At 41.9% G+C, this 19,858-nt stretch overlaps 1 long non-coding RNA gene across 1 annotated transcript; it reads left to right on the forward strand.

Moving 5' to 3' along the window:
- Positions 1–775: 775 nt before the first annotated feature.
- On the forward strand, positions 776–3,025 carry LOC110694879. The gene is made up of 2 exons (XR_002505961.1): positions 776–1,527; positions 2,636–3,025. It is a non-coding gene; the product is annotated as an uncharacterized LOC110694879 (long non-coding RNA).
- Positions 3,026–19,858: the final 16,833 nt, after the last annotated feature.

The following is a 19,858-nucleotide window of genomic DNA, read 5'->3' on the forward strand; positions in this document are numbered from 1 at the left end:
AAAGGGGTCTATTTTATGTTAGAGATCCAACATTTAAAATAACGGATCTCTTATATATCCCAGGGCCCACCACTTTGATGGAAGTAAGAATATACTACCTCCGGTCCACTTTAGTTGCAACTCTGAGGAGGTTTGCGGAGGCCGAGACAAAATTTCCTAAACATGTTTATTGAAAGATAAGGGTATACAATTAAGTATTAATAAAAAAAAAAAATTCAACCCAATTTTAAAAAAGAAACCCACCACCACCAACCTAGCCACGACCACCAACCCAGCCACAGCCAACCCAGCCACAACCACCAAACCACTGACCCCACAAACCCAACGACCCCTAACCCACCGATTCCACCAGCCCACTGATTCCACCAGCCACGACCACCAAATCACTGACCCCCAACAACCCACCGGCCCCAGAAACCCCACGATCCCCGAACCACCGACACCGAAACCACCAACACCGAAACCACCAACACCGAAACACCAACCCCGAAACCCACCGATTTGAAACCCACCAACCCCAACCCACCGATTGGAAACCCCAACCCACCGATTGGAAACCCCAACCAACACCGCCGACACAACCAACCCCGAAACCACCAACCGCGAAACAACCAACACCGAAACGACACATACTATCCCCCCAACCGCCGAAACAACCAACACAGAAATCCACCGGCGAGCCACAATAACCACCCACCTACCACCAAACCCACGAAGCCACACACCCACGAACCCACACACCCACGAACACACAAACCCACAAATCTGGAAAAATAATAGGAATGGTTGAAGGAGGAGAAAGAGAAAAAATGGGGATGAGGAAGAAGATGTAGAAATTTGATGAACAATGGTGATGAGGAGGAAGATGAAAGAGGATGAAGGTGGCTGGAATTGGTTTTGGTGGCTAAGGGGTTGATTTTGGTGAAAATAGATAACTTAATTAATGTTAGGGTTTAAGCTAATTAGATAAAATCAGTTTTGTAATTAGGGTGTTTTTAAAAAACAAGTAAAGGTAAAATAGTAATTTTACCACTAAAAAGTTACTAAAAAAGGAAAGAAATGGGAAAGTTGTAAATAAAGTGGACCGGCCTAAAAAGAAAATAGTTGCAAGTAAAGTGAACCAGAGGTAGTATGAGATATAAAAGACCTGGTTATACCTTCAACGAGTCTCTTAAGTGTACTAGGGCCCACAAACTTAATGGAAGAACAATAGGCGAGGGGGATATGAAACTCGTTATCAGATTTCATGGGTATCTTCTTTAGTCCTTATTTCCACACTTGGTCTTTTTACCACTTCTTATTACTCTTATTTTTTTTTTTAATTTATTAATTTTATATTCCTCACATCTTCAACATATTTATATTATGACATTCTCTCTCCTCAAAACCCTAACCCCCAAATAAAAATCCTCAATTTCTCTTCCAAATTCGCCAACAACCTTCCATTTCCTGGCCTTTCTCTGTTCAAGCTTTCTTAAAATGTTGAAGAGACTCCAACTATATTGCTCATGGAACTCGCACTCTACGGTATATTAATTTCTCGCTCTATGGTATGCTGGGATTAAACCATGATGTTTGTGGTCTTCTTCTTTTTTAATTGTGAAATTGCAAAATTCAACCATGAAATTGTGCGTTATCAATTTTTTTATTTTATTTTTTTTTGGTTTCTGATTTTTAATTTATTTTATATTTTTTTTAATTTAATTTATTTTTGGACCAATGACAATCTGACACATGTCACGGTGACCTCTTATTAAAGGTTGTTGACTTTTTTTGAACGGTTTGGGATTGTAGAAAAAAAAGACCCCAAAGTTTAAATTATTCTAAAGTAATATGAAGTTGGGATTATTGTATCAAAATTGATGAAAATTAGAATTATTGTTTCTAATTTTTCCAAAAAATTTGTCATCAAATAACATGATTTGGTAAGTGGACTTTCAATCATCAATTTCCCAAAAATTATTGATTAAAAAAAGTTTTCAATCGAAATCTATTACAGAAAAATATATAAAAAAACACTATCTAAATTAGAATATAGAAAAGGAAATTTGCCTCAAATATTGGAAAATGGAGATCCGAAGTACAATTAGGAAATTTTGGGGTTAAAAGGACTGAATTCGACAATGGGTTTCTTGATTTGCTCTGTTTTTTGGCCTAATGTTGGGCGGCAATGGTGGCTTTGTGGCCGTTGGGGTGGTCGGTGTTGATAGTTGTGGTGCGGGTGGTGAGTAGTAGCGTTTGGTGGCGATAAGTAGTGATGAGGCTACTGTAATGGAGGTGCGATTATTGCGGGTGTGATGAACTACGGAGTATACTTCATAAATAATACTCCGTATATGATATACTTCATAACTTTTGTTTTTCGTGGAATTAAACTATGTAATTATTATGTCGGTTAGGATAGAGGTTTATGTGCTTTTTGTTTATGGCTTTTTTCCAAGGAACGAAGGTGTTCTTGCAATTGGGGTAGATAACAATTAATGTTTTTTTTAGATTTACTGCTTTGGGTTTGAGTTTTCCTGATTTTGATTTTGGGGATTTCATCATCGTGGAGTGTTTAAAATCTATATTAATCAACGATTATTTTCTATTTTAACTCATTCTCAATTTTTGTATCACTTTGTTCTTATGGCAGGTATTTTCATTTCTAGTGTGGTTTGTTCTTGATTATTGCAGTAATTGAATTGGATTGGATGGATCGGAGATGGTGGACGAAAATTTTCAATTATGGGAAGGAAGACATAATTATTCGCTTTCATCTTGAGTAATTTGTAACCAAAGAATCACAATTTGCGAATTTGTTGACTACAGGATTTTGGTGTGCTTGAATGGAATATGAATTGATCTATGAGTTTGGTTAGAAATTATTTACTGTAGTTTATATAACTTGTTGAATCAACAAGTTTTAATTTTATATTTTTTAATTTTATACATGTAAATTTAGGTCTGTAACTATGTAATGTTGTATAGCATTATTGATCTATTTTACAAGAAATATTATTGATATTAAATTTTAATTTGGTAATTTGATAGAAAAGAATCAGCAGTTTCATTTTAGCGTAAAAAAATAAAAATTTAAATTAAAATAATATTTTTTATAAAATAAAAGGGATTAAAGAGACCCATTACTTGACATATGGGGTTTATGACACCCCTTAAAGAGACCCCCTATTACAAATAACTAGTCTCTTTCCTTTTAAATGCATCAATCAAACACCACACCAAAAAAACCCCTTATCTCTTTTAACGAGTTTGTTTTTTATTTTTTTTTTTATTTTTTATGAAGGGGTCTCTTTAACGAAGGGACCCCTGAGATAGAGACCCATCCTAAACGGGTCTCTAAGGCAAGTTTTAAAAGGTATCTAAGGCATGTTTTAACGGGTCTCTTAGCCTATTTTTGTAGTAGTGATCAATCAAGTTGTAATCAGGCTGACTACTAATCAAAGGTGTAATTTCAAAGCTGTTCATTTGATATGATCGTCATCAGGCCGATCTTCTATCAAGTTGTAATTGGGCCGATTACCAAGCAAATAAATATCATATGCTCATCAAGAGGCTAAAATGGATAAGTTGCGGGACAACCAATCAAAGTTGTAAGACCACCGAAGGCTGATGCGGGCGAATCAGAGCCATCGCGCAACGGCAATGCCATCGCGCAACGACAATGACATCGTGTAGCGACAGGTCTATTGCGCTGCGTCAAGGTGCATCGCGTTGTGCTAAGGTGTATAGTGCTGCGTTGGGGTAGTGTTGCGTTGTTTATTTTGCAATGCGCTTGAATCCAAGTCAAAGCTTTTTCCGCTCGTTCAGCTTTGGACTTAGTGTTCCTGCATCTATATTTAGACTATAGGACTTTTCTCATGTTTTTCTTAGGGCTGACCTACCTAAGGCTTGGTGTCATTTGACTCATTGTGACTCGATGTGTTCTAGCACATGTGTTAGACTCCACTCAAGGTGCAAACTCGACTCGGAGATGACTTGATACGACTTGACTCGACATACATGACTAGTGTGTGCATTGTATTATGATTGTGCTCGTGTGACATCGAAAATGAAAACTATCAAAAAAATTTCGTCATTGTTTGTGGAGGGTACCGACTTTATCATGAAAAAGAAAGACGCAAAAAGAAAGGAGTGAAGTGTTTGGATTGTGTAAGGAGGGGGTTCCCATCGTAAGGGGTCCTCTCCTTAAATGCCCATGGCCACTTAAAAGCCTAGTACTTTACACTTGTTAGGGTGTAGTAGGATTTGAATTCGTGACTGTTTGGGGGACCTTGAATTAGAATTGATTCTATCATTACGCTTTTTTGTAAGAAACAAGTAGGGAGTTGCCAATGAGTTTTAGGAAAAACTCATAAACCTCGTTCATGCCTTTCTTCCATGTGGAGTTCATGGAATAATTAGCACGAATCATAAGTTTACCCATGCCCTACTTGGTCTATAAACCATAAATGAGTTCGGAAGCGAGGGTACTTAAATAACGTTCCTTTTAGAGGGGAATCGTTATCCTAGCCCTAGTACGACCTCTAATAGCTCTTCCTTTTTTACAATTGCATCACCAAACAATATATGCAACACGATACCTAAAACTATGTTAGTTGATTTTATTTACACATATTAATTCACGTAGGAATTACATCGTAATGTCGTTATTCTTATTTAATCAAATTTGTGAAAAGGACAAGAAAATAAACAATATTCGCCTTGGCTTAAGTGATCTACCAACAATTATTTAATTCAATTCTAATATTTATTTAACGCAAGATACTATGTGGAATTGATTAATTAATTATTTTAAAAGTGATCAAACAACACTAATTAATTGATTAAGGTACTTTTAAACAAGAAAATAAAGGTGATCAACACTAATTAATTGATTAAGGTACTTTTAAACAAGAAAATAAAGGTGATTTAACTAAGTGCTCGGGAATTTACCACTTCTTTTTGCTAGATCTTCGTTTAGAACACTTATGGACTCCTTCTTGTTGGGGAACCTCCACCGTAGTAACAAAATATCAAAAGGGTGAGTGTTTAGGACAAGAGGGGCTAGGTTGCACAAGTTCACAAGTATTTCGCCAGAGTTTTAGGTTATTTTCTGTCTGTTTAAGCCTCGGTCTAAGCTCGTATTTAAAAGGAATGTTTAGGTTTAGGGTTACGAGCATTCTTCCGCAGCAGGAGTTGCGCGCGGAATCCCAGCGCAGTGATTAGGTTGCGCTGCTATGGGCAGCTTAACTAATTGTCTTGCGCGCGGCTTTAAGGTAAGATTCGATTTTATATTTTCCGTATAATTCTAAATCTTCCGCAGCGCAACTCTGGAGGTTGCGATAGGTGTCGCGCGCAACTTAAATTTAACCTAGGCGCTCCTAAACCTGTCATTATTAGGTTTTAAGCACGGGCTTAAGCCTAATTATGATCAGGTTTAGTTAATTGGACCTGTGTTTTGGCTTTTATCCTTAATTTGGGCTAGTCTTTTGTGTTTTGTGGCTTAACCAGTTATCCATAAGTATTCTTCACTTTGATCCAACACGAAGATGGATTTATTTATCGTCCTTGCACTTCCTGTCGGGACAGGAGGCCAAAAGTAGATGTCTATAGTTAGCCCCCACTTTGATCGAGTTAGAACAGACGATGATCAAAGTAGTAAAGGAAATAAATCCGAGACTCATTCTGCAATGTTCTCTAAGGATAGAGAATCTGGATAGATGGCATCCGGGATTATCTCTCAAACGACACACTTCTTGATTCTCCACAGGAAGCAGCCGTCCTGAAAAAGCGAGCTGCAAGCTTCCAGTTGAAAAATGGAGAACTCTTCAAGGCGGGGTTTCTGAAGCCTTTGTTGAAGTGTGTCACCCCAGAAAAGGGGAAAGAAGTTCTCAAAGACTTGCATTCGGGATTCTGCGCCTCCCACATAGGCGGCAACTCCTTAGCCGTCAGAGCCAGACGACATTATTTTTGGCCCACTCTTGAGGCAGACACCAAGGAGTTGGTAAAGAAATGTGACAAGTGCCAAAAATTCGGCAAACTCATTCACCGTCCGGCTACTGACCAGACGGCCATCCACAGCCCAATCCCGTTTGCAAAATAGGGCATGGACATTCTGGGTCTTTACACGCCTGCTCTAGGCGAAAAGCGCTACATCTTGGTAGCTGTGGATTATTTCACCAAGTGGGTGGAGGCTAAGGCGGTTAAAAACATCAAGACCTCAGACATAATTTCCTTCATTTGGAAGAACATTATCACCCGGTATGGGGTACCTATGTCTATCGTGTTTGATAATGGTCCTCAGTTTGAGACGCCTCAGCTAAAAACTTGGTTGGGAGATCAGGGGATCTCAAGCTATTTTGCATCTGTTAGCCGGCCCCAAGCAAACGGCCAAGTTGAAGCCTTCAACAAACTCATCTCAGACGGCATTAAGAAGAAAATAGAAAGAGCCGGTGGCTTATGGGTAGAAGAGTTAATTCATGTCCTATGGGCCATCAGGACAACAGTAAAGGGGGCAACCGGTGAAACCCCATTTCTCATGGTTTACGGTGCTGAAGCCGTCTTGCCCATTGAACTTTACGAGCCGACCCTCAGAGTCATGCTATATGATGAAGAGGAAAACTGGGAAGCAATGCGCCTGGCATTGGACTCACTCCCGGAGCGCATGGGCAATGCCGCCTTGCGTCATGAGATTTACCGTCTGAGAATGATGAGAGCCTACAATAAAAAAAGTACACAAGCGTCCTTTGAAAGTTGACGACTTAGTGTTACGAAAAATGGAGGCAACCGGTAGGGCCAATGAGCTGGGGAAGCTAACTCCAAATTGGGAAGGCCCCTACCGTATCTATGAAGAAGTAAGGGATGGCACCTACCGCCTGGAAACTCCAGATGGCAGGCGCTTGCCTAGAACTTGGAATGTAGATAATCTGAAAAAGTACTACTTCTGAGAATGTAAGTTGTTTGATTATCCATCCGGGTAATACCCAGACGGATTCTTCATTTACCTGACTAATTTGATACTTAGTAAAGGTTACATTTGTTTGACCTCCTGGGTAATACTCGGATCTCTTGTTTATTTAAGTTTGATACTTCGTTTATTTAACTAAGTTTGATTATCCGCCTGGGTAATACTTAGATGGATTTTTCATTTACCTAACTAAGTTTGATACTTGGTAAGATTAATAATTGCCTGTCCGTCTGGGTAATACCAAAACAGACTCGTTTATTTAAACAACTAAGTTCGATACTTAGTGTAAATTCAATACTTCGACTAAAAACTAAGCACAAAAATGTTTAGTGGCTATACAACCGGTCTCAAACAAGACCAGAGGCTAAAATGGCCGGATGGTTGCTCATTTTATAAAATCGCGTGTCCCAACATGGACAAAGGCGTCCGGCAACACCCCTCCGGGTGCAATCGTCGTAGAGAACAGATTATTTTTCGGTTCTACGTACCCATGCAGACGGCAAAAATTGAACGACCAAATTGGTCAGCTCATAACCGTCCGACCGAAATGACCTATGAAGAACGATAGTTTCCAGATACCGAATGCCCAGAGGCATCAGTCGGTCACCGGCTGAAATTCTCACAGGTTATTTATGCCAAAATTGCACTTCCCACCCCAATTGGGGCAAAAGAGTTGTTCAATGGCTATGAAATCTCTACCAGGACGGACAAACGCCGTCTGGGTAGTGACTGGAACGCCTGTTGGTGTACGGCTGTGCATTTGGTTTGGGGCAATCACTACTGTGATTGATTGACTTATAAACATATCATGCTCTTTGCAGCATCAGACGTTTTCAAGTCAATCAACCAACTCCACTTGAAACCAATCACACAGCCGTCCAGGGGCAAGGACAGCCGGACTATTGATTAGTTAGGCAAAAATGAAAAATCGCCGCATGCTTTTGATAAGTTAGGCAAAGATGAAAAATTAAAATTTGCAAAAAATAAAATTCAGATGCAAAATGATCAAAACGACTCAGTCGGTGCATTTCATAAAGACCACCCAACCAAACGGTTGTAGTGGATTAAAATGTTAATCGGACCCCGTCCGGGAGAAAGAGATTGTTAATTAACCCGGCTCCTTAGCCGGTAAATACAAATATACTCGGCATGCAGGCCGAAAAAAAAGTTTTGGCATACTGCCGCAGAACCAAAGAAAAAATTAAAAAGAGGGATTGGCATACTGCCGCTGAAAAATCACTTCTGGCCTGTAGGCGGCTTTTCCTGGTCCTCCTCCTCATCATCTGAGGGTATCTCCTGCGCTTCACCCGGACCAGGTAGCTGAGGTACGAGGGGCTCATTGTTGGCATTAACCCAGGCGTCGAAGGACTCAGGCTCTGGATCACCCTTCTCTCTCACGTACACCACGTCCTCGGCGTACCTGTGAGCCAGTGCACAGACGCCATAATCCGCGTCCGGGTATAGGGCAGCCTAGGCGATCTTCATTCGGGCGTCATTATCAGCGTCACTCTCAGTAACAAGGCGGTTTTGCTCCGCCTCCAGGGTTGCTGCAAAGTTCTTCTGAGCCTGAGCAGCCTCCTTCTCCAGTTTTTGAACATTGGTCTTCAGGTTGGTGTTCTCTTCAGAAACACCTTGAAGATTTCCAAGGTCCGTCTGGGCCTTCTTGAGCGCCTCATCAGCCATTTTTGCACTCTCATCAGCCTTCTTCTAGGCCTCCTCCGCCTTCATCCGGGCCGTCTCAACATCAGCCGCCCGCTGTTTGGCCGTCTCCAGATCCGCCTCCAGCTGCTTGATTTTAGACGCCTGTGTCATAATGATTGCTTTAGTTTCAAGTTCATTTACGATAGTCGAGTGTAAAGCAATATTTTCAGCGTCTATGGCGGACTTCTTGGCCCTTTTTACCTCTTCCCGTTTGCGGGAATAAGGACGTTTGAGCCCGTCCACCCGCAGCATGGCCTGCAAAAAAGCAGGCGGTATAAGTATGGCAGGCGGGATAAAACACTTGGAAAGAATTAAATTTGACAAGTTTCTTACCTCAGCCAGAAGGGATAGAATGTGTTTCAGATTGAACGTCTCTATCCCAGGGATACTGTCTTTATCCCTCTTCCGGACGGCTTCCAGTATGGCCTTGGCATGCTTCTGGACGTCTGGCCAACGGGGAGATTGATCTGCACCACAATCAATACGTGATGAGTGCGAAACTAAGGCAGCACCTATTTGTTGCCGATCGTCTGAAGATGACGTCTGTTGAGAGTGGAATTTCACCCGTAAAGGCCACCCTAGCTCAAGCGGGGATTCAAAAGGGTTCTTACCTTCAGAGCCAACCAAGCGGGAACCGCTTGCAGGCGTGGAGAACCCCCCGGTCGCTGTTACGGGGTTAACGAGGCTGAGGCCCAGGCTGCCGCCTACCTTCTCGTTACGCCCCGCTATCCGTATCTGCTGATGCCCGACTGAGGCGCCAGGAGTTGACGCGGAGGTGGATTTTTTGATTTTATTGAGAACGGAGGGGGTCTCCTCCCTAGCCTGTTTGAGTTATTTCTAAAACGTCTTTCCAACCTCTCCCCCCTGCAAAAATAACCAAGTCAAAGTTAGCATCCGGGAGAAAATGGTTAAGATTGATTTAAGAAAGGGTCAAGCGTTTATTACCTTGGCCTTGACCTCAGCCGCAGCTTTTTCCGCAAGCTGCTTGCGGATGAGTGCATAGGACCGCTTGGGAATTTTCTCCGTCTTCAACATGTTTAATGCTTCCTCTGCAACAAGAAAGAAATTGGTCAATATCATAAATCAATTTCGATTGAAAATACTACAGACGGATATAAACTCAGGTGCATACGTATGGTAAACATGTGCCCTAGCCCGCAGGCGGCTAGGAAACACTCGTACCTGAACCAGGCGCTCTTGGGGATCCAGTTCTTGGGAACTTTTATTGTTTCCCCGGTTGACAGTGTCGCGTCTGTGAGGCCGAAAAAGTCTGCCTCAATGATCTTGTCAAAATCTTCCTCTGGAATCCGGGGAAGAGCGCACTTCCGGCCCATCAAGTCGGGCTTCTTATTGTACAGACGGAACTCATAAATCTCCCGTCTGGTTGGAGCTGAAATCAGGTAGAACCTGTGTTTCCAGCCGTCGAATTTTGAGACCTTGTCCAAGGTTATCATTTATTGGGGATGCGTGGTTAGAGTATACCACGCCCTCCAGCCGCCTGGGCTTCTGCTAAGATAATGCATGCTAGCAAAAGCCTCCCAGCCGGGGTTAAGCCCCTGAAACTCGCAGGCGGCAACATACCCCAGAATATTTATCCAAGAGTTGGGGGTAAGTTGCCAGACTCTGAGGCCGTAGCCACTTAAAATTGCCTTCACCGCCTGGTGAAGGGGGAAGCGAAGGCCAGCCTTGAACGCCGCCTCATAACAGCCGAAATAGCTGTTGGCGTTCTCTTGATCGTCCCCCCAGGCGATGGTGCCATTCTCAGGCGGCACCCGGATCCTATACCCGTCTCCTAGCGGGTGCATTTGAGTAAAATTCTTTAAGTTTTCTTCCATTTGAGACGTGGATATTGAAGGGATCGTCCTTCTCGTTCAATTTTTTTCCTTTCCTCCTCCTCGCTATCCTGAAGCGGGGGTAAGTCATCACTGCTCTCAGTGGTAGAGGCGGAGCTGTCGCTCTCCGTCTCTCCCTCACTTTGGGACAAGGGGGCAGAGGCGGCCTCGTCGCCGCCTTGGTCGCACTCTTCCAAAAAAGAGTAAGCGGGGGTTGAAGGGGCGCGCGGAGGGGATCTCTCCAGAGCCGTCTGGTCACCCTGACCGGACGTTTCCCCCTTAGGCGTTTAACCGCCTGAGCCTTCGCTCTTGTAATTTGGATCAGTCGCCATCTGCATTGTCCGAGCCATTGTGTCCTGCACAGACACATAACTGGTCGGAATACAAGGCAAGGGGTGGTCCCAATACCCCGAGACGACACTCCCAGTCCTAGACTTAGCCGTCCCTGGTGACCGGCTGGACTCTAACCTAGGCTGTGCCGTGTGTGTTGGTGATGCATCCATTTATTGCATGAAATATGTACAAGTGGTGAAAAAAGAAAGAGAGCTGAGAGAGGCAAAGACGGTTCCGGCTGGGTCTTTGGAAGACGAGCTTTCTTGTTTGCGCCTGACTCAAACGGATGACTTATGCTCTCTCAAAGTTCTCTCTAGAAATTTTTTTTGTAAACGTACCAAAATTATGAGGGTAAACGACTATATATAGAAGGTAAATACGGGGGCATTTCCGTAATTTACCCGGAAGGTAAACGGTTACTTTAATCGGAGCGTGACACATGTCACAGATGCCACGTGGCATGCCACGTCACATCTGTGAGGGGCAAATGTTTTGGGTAATTTTACCCCGCCACGTGGTCCAATCAGAGGATGACACGTGTCAGCCTCAGGAGGGCCCAAAGTGGACCAATCCCTGCTTGACACGTGTCACTCTAGAAATTAGGGGAAAAAGGCGGCCTTCAGGCCCAAATCCCGAGAAAGCCGCAAAGCGGCGCAGCCCACCAATGATTAGGGTTCAGTGACCTAATCAGGGGCGCAAATCCCAAAGACCCTATAAATAGGGAGATGTCCCTCTTTTTGAGGGCACGTTTTTACCATTTATTACACATTTTTACTATTTGATAGAGACATCCTGAGCTTGGAATCCGAGCAGAACCCCGCCTAAATTTCTGCACCTTTTTCTCTCTTCAAGTTTCTAACTTGTGCGTCGGAGGCGGAGCACCACCCAACTGGTGTGTCCATTTGTTTTGCAGGTACAACTCACTCTGGATCAGTCTTCGTGTTTTAACTCTCCCGAGGGACAAAAACACCCAAAACAACGTCCATAACCAAGTTGTTAGGCTTGGCTACAACATTCCCCCCTTCTTGAAAAGAGTTTGTCCTCAAACTCGGCAACTCCTCAAACTCATCATAGTAAGGTGATAAATTAGCCACGTTAAAGGTGCTAGAAACACCATAATCTCCGGGCAATTAAACTTTGTAAGCATTATCATTCACCTTTTCAACAATAGAAAATGGACCATCACTACGAGGACTAACCTTGGACCGCCTTTTGGAAGGAAATCTGTCCTTTCGAAGATGAATCCAAACTAAGTCACCAGGTTGAAAACGGACCTCCTTTCTCTTCTAGTCATAGTAGGCCTTTGTCTTTTCATTAGGTTGTTCAATTTCGGAACGAACTTACTCATGCATAGACTTGATTTCTTTTGCACGCACCTCGGCATCTTTGGTGAACTTGTTTGGTGATGGGATGGGAGTCAGATCAATAGGAGTGCACGGTGCATACACCACTTCGAAAGGACTCAAAACTATTGTCTTGCTAGGCACACAGTTGTAAGCAAACTCCGCATGAGGAAGCACCTCTTCCCATTGCTTGGGACGTTTGGTAGCCAAAGACCGCAATAAGGATCCCAAAGTTCTATTAGTCACTTCAGTTTGACCATCTGTTTGAGGATGGCTGAAGTGCTAAAGTTCAATTTCGTTCCCATCTTCCTCCATAATGTAAGCCAAAAATGACTTAGAAATTTTGGATCATGATCACTCACCATGGATTTAGGTACACCATGTAAACGAACAATCTCATTGAAAAACAAGTTAGCAACATGAGTAGCATCATAAGTGGAATGACAAGTAATGAAATGAGCCATTTTAGAAAATCGATCCAAAACAACCATTATTGAATCTTTCTTTCGTTGGGTAATAGGAAGTCCCACAACAAAATCAAGACTAACATCCTCCCATGGTGCTTGTGGAATAGTTAAGGGCAAAAGATAGCCTTGTGGAAGACTATGAATCTTGGCCTTTTGACATATCACACATCTCTTCACAATGAACGCCACATCACGGACCAATCTAGGCCAATGAAAGTATTCTTGGACAAGAAGAGTAGTCTTCTCTATGCCAAAGTGTCCCCCCATTCCTCCTTCAAGAAACTCTTTGATAAGAGATTCTCTTAGGCTTGATCTTGGAATGCACAACCTGTTTCCTTTAAACAAGTAACCATCTAAAATGAAATAATCTTTGTAAGCATGATTAGAACATTTTAAAAACAGATCACTAAAATCAAGATCATTTTTGTAACTTGCTTTCACTTCATTAACACTAATCACCCTTGCTTTGAAAGAATTCAAGAGTGTGTATCTCCTTGAAAGTGCATCAGCCGCTTTGTTCATGGCACCTCTCCTATGCTTAATCACAAAATGAAAAGCTTGCAAATACTCCACCCATTTGGCATGGCGTGGTTGGAGTTTTTTTGGCTTTGAAGATATTTGAGTGCTTCATGATCTGAATGAAGGATGAACTCCTTGGAAATGAGGTAATGTCTCTAATGGTCCAAATCACGAACAAGAGCAAAGAACTCCTTATCATAGGTGATATACTTCCGTTGTGCTTCATTGAGTTTTTCACTAAAGTAGGCAAGGGGACGGCCCACTTATGATAAAACAGCACCAATGCTAACTCCACTAGCATCACTCTCAACTTCAAAAACTTCATCAAAGTTAGGCAAAGCAAGAATAGGTTCACTAGTAAGTTGTCGTTTTACCTCATCAAAGTTCTTTTGAGCCTTGTCATTCCAAACTAACTTCTGATTTTTAGTTAGCTCGGTGATAGGTGCCATGAGGGTACTAAAATTCCGCACAAATCTTCTATAGAAAGAAGCAAGTCCATGAAAGCTTCGAACTTGTTGAATTGTTTGTGGTGTGGGCCACTCACAAATTGCAGCAACCTTCTTTTCATCAACTTCAATGCCTTGTGATGAGACTTTAAAGCCAAGAAAAATAACTTGGGAAGTGAAGAAATGACACTTCTCTAAGTTACCATACAATTTCTCACGTTCAAGGGCTTCAAAAACCTGTTGCAAATGCATAGAATGCTCTTCTTCCTCCCTACTATACACCAAAATATCATCAAAATAAACTACAACAAATTTACCCATGAAAGGTTGCATAACCTGATTCATAAGGCGCATAAATGTAGATGATGCATTAGACAAACCAAATGGCATCACAAGCCATTTATAGAGGCCCTCCTTTGTCTTGAAAGCGGTCTTCCATTCATCTCCTTCGAAAATTCGAATTTGATGGTAGCCACTTCTCGAATCAATTTTAGAGAACACTTTAGAGCCATGCAAATCATCAAGCAAATCATTCAATTTTGGAATAGGAAATCGGTACTTGATAGTGATCTTGTTGATTGATCTACTTTCAACACACATTCTCCATTCTCCATTCTTCTTAGGCACAATCAAAGTAGGACAAGCACATGGACTAAGAGACTTACGAATAAGACCCTTGGGCAGTAATTCTTCAACTTGCCTCCTAATCTCTTCGGTTTCTTTTGGAGTGGTTCTATAGGCTGGTTTGTTTGGAAGCATTGATACGGGAACAAAGTCAATTTTGTGTTGTATATCACGTTTTGGGGGTAGGACATGGGGAATGTCTTCAGGGAAATCATGAGAATAGGTTTTGAGAAGAGGGGTGAGGAGTGGGTGTTGTTCTTTTTGTGACGGTTGGGAAGGGGTATCAAGTTGGCTCAAAATGAATGGTTTGTGAGCTTTATACTCATGCAATTCTGATTTTATGAGAGTGGTAAGGGAAGTGGGGGGTGTGGATGTGGGGTGGCCGTTTTTGAGGTTTAGAGGGGTAAGGAGTATTTTCGATCAATACATAATGAAGGAATATGTGTTTTTATACCCATCATGCATCACACGCCTATCAAATAGCCAAGATTGCCTTACGTTGCAAGCTCCCTTCTTTGCCAATCATATTTCTTAGTGTACGTCAAACCACCAAGCTTTCTCCTTCATCCGGTCCAAGACACGCATACTCATCATTCTCCTCAAGGTTGTTGTCCTCTTCAACTTCTAATTCATCCTCCTCTTCATGCTCAATCAAAGTAACAATCTTTTTATTTGGACAATTACTAGCCAAATGTCCTAGGCCTTGACACTTAAAACATCTTCTTGGGGATGGTTCTGGGTTGGAATTTTGGGTGTTTTGTGAAGGTGGTTTAGAAGTAGGCTGATTGGATGTGGGTTTGAAAGGTGGGAAGTTGGATGTTTGCTTTTTTGGGGGAAATGAGGTTTGAGATGCAAAACGTGACGAATCAATTTTGCCTCTTGCTTTTTGTTGCTGCTCAATCTTATGTGCTAAGATAATGAGCTCTTCAAGGGTGGTGTAAGGGTGTAGCTCGGCCACATTGGCTATTTTTGGGTCAAGTCCTCCCAAAAAGCGCACCAATGTTTGAGGTTCATCTTCCTCTACTCCACATTTCATGACAAATCCTTCAAATTCCCTAACATATTCTTCTACTTATTTTGTACCTTGTTTGTGGTTGTGGAACTTGGAAAAGTTTTCTTGCACATAATATGTGGGAAGAAATTTTTGTTTCAACATCTTTTTCATCTTAGTCCACGATCTCCCCTTCTCTTTGCCTTGCCTTTCCTTCTTGGCGCACACACTAGACCACCAAGTTGAGGCATATTTTCTTAATTTCAAGGCCACAATCTTCACCTTTTTCTCTTCCGGTGTTTGCTTGTAATCAAACACTCTCTCCACCGTTCTAAGCCATTCTACAAGCTCATTAGCATCGAGTTTGCCATCATACTCCGGAATGTCAGCCTTAATATCATTGTTAGGCCGTGACCTTTCTCTTTCATGAAAAGGTCTCTCATTGTGATTGAAATTAGATTCACTCATTTCTTCATCACTGTGATTAGGTGAACCCTCTCTTTGATGGCGCAACTTGGTAGAAAGATCTTTTAATTGATCTTGCAAATATTGCATTCGTTGCTCCATATCTTCTTTCTCTTGCTCAACCTTATTGACATACTCTTGCCAATTAGGTGGTGTAACGCTTGCCATGGGTTGTGTTTGGGTTGTGTTTTGCTAGAGCCCCTCCTTCTAGCGCCAAATGTTGTATATATGGAGTAGCACTCGAAATACACAAGGGATAAACAAAGGGATAGTTAAGGCTAAAGAACCAAAGGCTTCTTAGATAAAGTCACACCACTAAGAAACGGTTTGGATTCCTAAGATCACAAGCTAACTAGTAGCCTAAACTAGCTAACTACGCAAAGGAACGAAATTCCAAGTCCAAGAATTTCAGGTTTTTGTTTCTAATCCAAGAAACGAATGTAAGACAAATTTATTTGTTCGAAATAATCTAAATTTTTTCATTCACATTTGCTTGCTATTTATAGTAAACAAGCATCCTTAAGTACAAGCTAACTTAAGTGGCTTTTCAGCTCACTTGTTACACGCCTAAGCTAAGTACAAATCAGCTAATGTTGTCTAGATACATTAATAAAATAATCCTTATTTAAATAGATACATTAAAGAGGAAATGGTGGTTTGTAACCTCCAAATAAAATCAGAAATAAGAGAGTATAACTCCCCATTGATTCACGCCCAACAAAGCAGCAACTTGGAGTATAATTCCCCCTTGATTCACGCTCAACAAAGCAGCAACTTGGAGGTGTATTACCCCATTATTCACGCCCAAATTCAAATAGCAAAAGAAGTGTAACTCCTCCTTGTTTCAAGCCTTGAAATAAGCTTGAATGTATGTGGACAAGGATGTACTTGGACGCCCTTTAGATACCCCAATGCTGACTGAAATAAACTTCCACTTGAAGGCTGAATTGAAGGCTTGTAATTCCTCTTTGAAACTGATTGTAACACCAAAGTCAAAGCTTTGAAATTCCTTTTAAAAGAATTTCGGATCCCATGATTCTTTCTCAAGCTTAAATGGATGTCTTCTTGATGTATCTTCCACTTGTACTTTGTGTGAATGTGACATTACAATTTCAGACTTAAATCAGCTTAAGAAACTAAAGAAAATATAACTAATTTGCAAACTTAAAATAAGACTAAAGTTTACAAGTTATTCAAAGCATAAAATGAACTAGAATAAACTAGTTAATAAGAACAACAAGAAATTCAAGGGATTGAATATCTTGCTGCACATGGATAGAACGCATAGCACCAATGCATGATGCCACATCTTGAACCAAAGAAACGACCATAACCAAGTTGTTAGGCTTGGCTACAACAAAAAGACTTACTCCATCCATGCTCAAAGGTTTCATTAGACGAGGTGATCAATGAGGCTGGGTTAAAAGTTTCATCTTTTATGGCGTTCAGATTAGTCATTGTAGCAACATGGTTTTGCTCTAGTCCAAATAGCAAGTTGAATGCTTGTCTATCATAGCACCCTGGATTGGGTGTTTTGATTGAACAATTTTGAAATCGTCATTCAAGAAGTAGCAACCATGGAATATTTCGAATCCAGGCTTCTTGATACCTTCCAGAACTAATGGTTTTGGAAACTCATAGCATGGGTAATCCTCTATCTCCCTAAGTAAAGTGATTATCCATTTTTATTGATGTCTCTACGAACTTTGATCCTAGTCACGTGAGAATCTAGTTCTTCTTTGATTTGTTTATATCCCAATCCAAAAGGAAAGCTTCTCTTTGGGATTGGAAGTAAATGAGATTTCTTTATTCCTATTCCCAAAGGCATCCCAAGAAAGTAACAACTCTTAAATAAAATGTTGTTTACTTTTTGGGTGGAATATGGATCAAACTTGAGTGGTTTTTCAAGGCTTTCCTCCATTTCCAGTGTGCAAATTGCCTCCGCGGCGAATCCCCACAAGTCCTGTTTATCATTATCATGGTTTATTTCTACAACAATTGATCATTTATTGCTATTTTGAGAGGAGGAGCATGTATTGTCATAGGAAGACCTTGATAGTTCAACCTAATAATTTGATGAAGCGAGGATGGTATTGCACCAAGCTCAAGTATCCAAGGACGTCCAAGAAGAAGTTTTAATGTAGGTTTGATGTCCATGACATGAAATTCAACTATCTTTTGAATTGGGCCTATGGTAAATGGTAGTTAAACAGTTCCACACACCGATCTCCTTGAATTGTCATAAACCCTAATGCTTTGTGTTGTTGATTGGAAATCTTTTTCAAGATTAAGGCCTAAGTATTTCATAGTTCGTAATGGGCACACATTTACAGCTGACCAATTGTCCACCAAAGTAAGAGGGATGTTGTATCCCTTGCACCCCATAGTTAAGTATAGTGTGAGAGAGATGAAGGCTCTGTTGGTTCCTTAAATGCTAATAGACCTTGACAATGTCAAGGATGCCGCCCCAGTCCAAGCCCCACCAGCAGTCGGGAAGAAAAGAAAGGCCCTCTGCTAGTATAGGTGAAGAAAGAGAAAAAATAGCAATCACTAACCTGGGAGTAGTCAGCTGAGCTCCTTCCCCAGCCGGTTGGAGACCATATTGATATACCTCTAGACGACAGCCGTCCAGAGCGTACTGTTAAGGTTGGGATGGCTGCTCATGCTAAATTTAATGCAGATCTGCACCTCCTGCTGAAAGAATTCAAAGACATTTTTGCCTTTGAAGTAGATGAGATGCCAGGCGTTAGCCCGGATCTTGATGTCCATAAACTCGCTGTGGGTCCTAAAAAGAAGCCCATCCGGCAAAAGAAAAGAAATCACGGCGAGGAGAGAAATCAGGCGGCAGCTGCCAAAGTAAAAAAGCTGTTGGACGCTGGGTTATTCTGTTACACTATGATGTCGTGTGGCTTGAAAAATGCGTCGGCTACATTCTAACAGATGATTAATACGGTCTTCATTAATTAAATTGGGAGGAATGTGGAGGCGTACATTGATGACATGATAGTTAAATCAAAGCAGTAGGTAGATCACCTTCCTGGTCTCCGAGAAACCTTCACCACACTCAGGCGACATAAGGTTATGTTAAACCCTAAGAAATGCGTCTTTGGTGTTGAGTTTGGAAAGTTTCTCGGGTTCCTGATTGATCGAAGGGGGATATAGGTTAACCCCGAGAAGATACAGGCGGTAATTGACATGAAGTCACCCCGCACTGTCAAGGAAGCACAAAGACTAACCGATTGCCTAGCGGCTTTGGGGAGGTTCCTCAGCCGGTCATGTGACAAATGCCTTTACTTCTTCCAAGCAATCAGGAAGAAGACCAGATTTGAATGGGGGGATGATGCTGAGGCGGCCTTTTAAAAGCTGAAAGAACACTTGCACTCTTTGCCAAGGCTTGTAAGCCCTCTGCCCAAAGAGTCGTTATATATGTACCTAGCCGTCTCAGATCATCATGCTCTCAGTGCTGTTCTCCTTGCTGAGAGAGACGACATTCAACTCCCGGTCTATTTCATTAGCCATGTTCTAAAAAGTGCTGAACTCCGGTATCCCATGGTGGAAAAATTTGGCCTTGCCCTAGATATGGCCTTCAAAAAATTGAAGTCGTACTTTCTGGTCCATCCGTTGGTAATTTACACCGATCAGCCCCTCAAGCGGCCAATGTCTACCTTGGAATCATCCGGCAGAATGCTGAAATGGGCTATTGAAATGCAAAGTCTTGAAATCACTTTTGAACCTAGAAAGGTAGTGAAAGGTCAGGCGTTTTCCGACTTCATTGTTGAAATGACATGACCAGTTCAACCGGATAACATTGATCAGGTTTGGAAGGTGTATGTAGACGGGAGCTCGACGAAGAACGGCTGCGGTGCAGGAATTATATATGAGTCCCATGAGGGGGACAGATTTGAATATGAACTGCGGTTTAAGTTTCAAGACTCAAATACTGAGGTGGAATATGAAGCCCTGCTAGCCGGAATTCGCATGTGTAAGGCAGCAGGGGCAACAAAAATTGACGCCTACTCTGATTCACAGTTGGTGGTAAGCCAGTATGAGGGAAAATATGAGGCAACTCATCCGGCTATGATCAAGTACCTTCAGGCATTCAAAGAAGAGGCCGGGGCAGTTGAGGAATTCTGTCTGAGTCAGGTGCCCAGGTCAGATAACAACCAGGCGGATGCATTGTCCAAATTA

The sequence above is a fragment of the Chenopodium quinoa genome, unplaced genomic scaffold (assembly GCF_001683475.1).
Source record: "Chenopodium quinoa cultivar QQ74 unplaced genomic scaffold, ASM168347v1, whole genome shotgun sequence".
NCBI lineage: Eukaryota > Viridiplantae > Streptophyta > Magnoliopsida > Caryophyllales > Amaranthaceae > Chenopodium > Chenopodium quinoa.